The sequence below is a fragment of the Simochromis diagramma genome, unplaced genomic scaffold (assembly GCF_900408965.1).
Source record: "Simochromis diagramma unplaced genomic scaffold, fSimDia1.1 OVJJ01000618.1, whole genome shotgun sequence".
NCBI lineage: Eukaryota > Metazoa > Chordata > Actinopteri > Cichliformes > Cichlidae > Simochromis > Simochromis diagramma.
In genome coordinates, this window is record NW_024387423.1 from 20,983 (window position 1) to 25,000 (window position 4,018).

At 42.4% G+C, this 4,018-nt stretch overlaps 2 long non-coding RNA genes across 2 annotated transcripts in view; one reads left to right on the forward strand and one right to left on the reverse strand.

Moving 5' to 3' along the window:
- Nucleotides 1-634: 634 nt before the first annotated feature.
- Nucleotides 635-4,018, reverse strand: part of LOC120722191 — a 5,658-nt gene continuing 2,274 nt past the window's right edge. Inside the window, exons 2-3 of the long non-coding RNA XR_005693372.1 lie at nucleotides 1,332-1,534; nucleotides 635-724 (exon numbers count right to left, since the gene is read on the reverse strand). This is a non-coding gene — a long non-coding RNA (uncharacterized LOC120722191). The remainder of the gene's footprint in view (nucleotides 725-1,331; nucleotides 1,535-4,018) is intronic.
- LOC120722190 overlaps nucleotides 1,531-4,018 on the forward strand; it is a 3,928-nt gene continuing 1,440 nt past the window's right edge. The window contains exon 1 of the long non-coding RNA XR_005693371.1: nucleotides 1,531-1,759. This is a non-coding gene — a long non-coding RNA (uncharacterized LOC120722190). The remainder of the gene's footprint in view (nucleotides 1,760-4,018) is intronic.

Consider the following 4,018-nt stretch of genomic DNA (forward strand, 5'->3'; position numbering starts at 1 on the left):
GACGTACAACGGAAGGGGAAAAAAAACTGAACTGAATGAAGATGAGCATACAAAAAAAAAAAAAAAGTGAAATGAACAATGGAAATGTTTGACACCACAGGCATGTTTCCTTTTTTTCCCTTTTGTTTTACTTTATCTTATTTTTCTAATTATTATTCTATATGTATTTATATTTTTATACACATATATATTTGTTTGTTCCTTTTTCTTTCTAATTTCACTGTCTTGAGTTTGTGACTAGGGGTGGGTTTTTATAATCGATTTATCGATTAAAATCGATTCTGGCTTGGATAACGTAAAATCGATTCATTAAAATCCTGAATCGATTTTTTAATATTAATTTATTTTGCCCGAAATGCCAGAATCTCAGGTGAAAGATCACAAAATTTCAACAACCACCAAACAGCTAAGACAGTAAATGAGAGCAGGTACACGGCTTCTGCAGAAAGACGTAAACACACAGCGCGGACCCGCGGATCAGAATCAGTGAGATGTCGCCTTTCTCAGCTGACGGTCGGGGCTGAAAGCCGACAGCTGGCTGATTCTGATCCGCGGGTCCGCGCTGTGTTTACGCCCTTTTTGCGCTGATCATATGGCTGTTAGTTTTATCTCTCTCCAAACAATATTGCGTGGCGTGTGGCCTGTGCAGCTTGGATGTGTGCGGCTGACGCTCTGTGGTTCCTGTTCCGCTCATCTCCTGGTCCACACATGGCTTCAGGAGGCACTGTACAATTCAATAGCAAGACATCATCGGTTACCACAAAAAAAACAGTGTCTCTCTGCCTCTGTCATTCTCTTTCATTTGTTCGAGCGTTTGTTTTTTAAATACACAGCAAGTGTCACTCTCTCTCTCTCTCTCTCTCTCTCTGTCACACACACACACACAGACACTGTGAGGTTTGCAGTGCAAAATTTGAATTTCATTGCTTTTTAATTTCTCTCTCTCTCTCTCTGTGTCTGTCTGTCTCTCTGTCACACACACACACACACACACACACACTCACTCACACACAGACACACAGACACCAAAGCACACACACACACAGACACTGTGAGGTCTGCAGTGCAACTGGGATTTGACAAGAGGGGCTCCCTCTGCTGCAATTGCATCTGTGGTCCACAGGAGGGCGCCCAGCTGGGAAGTCCTGTTCTTTGCATATTAAAGTTTTTGCAAGCGCATTGACATGTTTTTTTTGTGTAAAAGAGAGAGAGAGACACACTCACACTCAGCAGCTCAGAGATGAGGGAAAAACAACAGAAATCAGGAGAGATTTGAATGTCAGGAGATGGCCTGTGATGCTGGGGCCATTGTATAAGATTGGAATGTGTACCTGTGGCTGGTGGGTGGTCCTTGAAGCTCCCGGGAGGAGGCGGCGAGGAGGCAGTGGGTTGCTGGGCTCCGGCCGCGGCTCAGGAACGTCATTTATTCTGCATGGCGCGGTGTGTGTGGCCTGTGCAGCTTGGATGTGTGCGGCTGACGCTCTGTGGTTCCTGTTCCGCTCATCTGCTGGTCCACACACGGCTTCAGGAGGCACTGTACAATTCGATAGCAAGACATCATCGGTTACCACAAAAAAAACCCAGTGTCTTTCTGCCTCTGTCATTCTCTTTCGTTTGTTTGAGCGTTTGTTTTTTAAATACACAGCAAGTGTCTGTCTCTCTCTGTCTGTCTGTCTCTCTCTGTCTGTCACACACACACACACACACACACACACACACCAAAGCACACACACCAAAGCACACAGACAGACACTGTGAGGTCTGTAGTGCAAAATTTGAATCTCAGAGCTTGGTGATTTGTCTCCCTCCAGTGGCCCACTGCAGGTATGATTAGGGTTAACGTATAGGGTTAGGATGAGGAAAATAAACCTGTGTGACTTCGGGTTAGGCTTTAGGTTTCAGCTGGGATTAGGAATACTTGGGCTTCAGATCCAGTACTGGGTTGAGGTTTAAGATTTGATTTCCAGGAAAGAAGTAGAAATGGGATTGTTCAAAAATGTAGGATTTTAGGGCCAGATTAGATCAGGGGGTAGATACAATAGGGCTAGATTCCAAATTAGGGTTGAGAAATTTTAGATAAACAAATTGGTTGAGATTATGGTTTCAAATTTGGGATGGGCTGTCCAATTAGAAGTGGTTAGGTTTAGGGTAAATGACTGGGGTAGGGTATAGATGCTAAATTGAGCTTTAACTAGGAGTGAGACCCAAAGACCAACCGGAGCGAGGCACTGGCTGGTTAGGATGAGGAAAATAAACCCGTCCCTCCCGAAGGAGGAACAGGTGGTGCACGGGCCATCAACCCCGATGGTCTGCAGCCTCACATCCCTCTACCTCCATAATTGTGCTTTAAATTTGAAAGGTAAGTATTTCTTTTTCAGGTTTTGTCATTTCCCGTGTCCGTTATTTTGGTTTTCAATTTTCAAAGGTAAGTATTTCTGTTTTTGCAGGTTCCCATCTTTTGTGTACGTTACTTTGGCTTGTTTTCAATAAAATGTTTTCAATCCCAATTTGTCTTCTGTGTGGTCTTTTAATTTAGTTTTAACGTGTCTCTGGTTTGAGCTTTTAAGGAAAATCAATAAAAGATGAATTAAAACATGAAATAAAATCCCCCAAAAATAACAAACTAAAACAACAAACTAACGTAAAATAGAAAAAATTAAATGAGTATGCCCTTGTCGCGACGTTTCGAAGTTGTTTCTCCTTCCTCAGGCGAGGGCATACTGAAGAGCACTGGGTTTGAGGCCCCTATTTATACTATCCCCTCTGATCCCGCCTCCTTGGCTTTCTTTGGCTTTCTTGTAATATCTTTTTCAGCTTTTTTGCTTTTCTCCAATTCTGCCAGACTTTTTGGCTCTCATCTTTCCCTTTTTCTTTCTTTCTTCTTTTCCAGTCTTCTCCTCTTTCCCCTTTTACTTTTCCCTTTTCCTCATCCTTTTCTACCCTTCTCTTGACCTCTGCCCTTTACCCTTCCTTTTGGCCTACATCTGTCCTCTTTCTCTTCCAATTTTAGGTTACTACTAGTGCCGACTTGGCTTCTACTACAAAACTCTCAACCCTGCTTGGGGAGGACTCAACCCGACTTGGGGAGTAAATTTAGAAAGGCGATGTGACTTCGGGTTAGGCTTTAGGTTTCAGCTGGGATTAGGATTACTTGGGCTTCAGATCCAGTACTGGGTTAGGGGAAGGGGACTGAGCCTGCCACCTCTGTGAGGCAGGAAACGCACGGGCCATCCCTCCCGAAGGAAACCCACCCTGCTGGATGTCCCGATTACGGGAAAGCCTCCGCCTTTTCCCATATCGGACAACGGTCCAATCACCTGAGGCCATCCGGTCCTCAGTGTTAAGTCCGTGTGTGTGCTTGTCCTTTTGTGTTGTGTTTTATACTGTTGTTGTTTCTGTGTTTTGGGTTCGCCTTTGGTATCTAAATAATTATAACTCCAATGTGAGTTTTTATGAGGCGAGAAATCAATATATAAATTGAAAAAGAAAAAAAATCAATTTTAAAAAAAGGAAAAAGATGAAAGAAAAATTAAAACAAGTTTTTATTAATTAATCAATCAGAACAAAAAAATGGCGTGCCGTACGCGCAACGTTTCGACCCTGTAAGGGTCTTCCTCAGGCGCTTGGCACACAAAAAGCTAAAGAAATGAGGCTGCAATGCACAAGGCTGTGGCTATCGATGTTCACTCCTCAGAGTCCAGAGTCGAAATGAGCTCCAAGCTGACTCCACCTCCCTTTATACCCTCCCCTCTGTGTGTGGTTTTTTTTAGTTTTTTAACCAAATCTTTTCAGTTGAGTTATATTGAAGCCCATATTATCCTGTGTATATGAACCATTTTTAAGATTCGAGTGTATATATGAATTTGAATATTATGGAATCCCTTGTTTTAAATATTTAATGCTTTTAACTGTATTTGTTTTGTGTAAATAACTAAACTGGTTTTTAACATTTTGCCCTATTATATGCCTTTTTAGATATAAATATGTTAATGTTCCACACCATGAAATCGTATTGTAA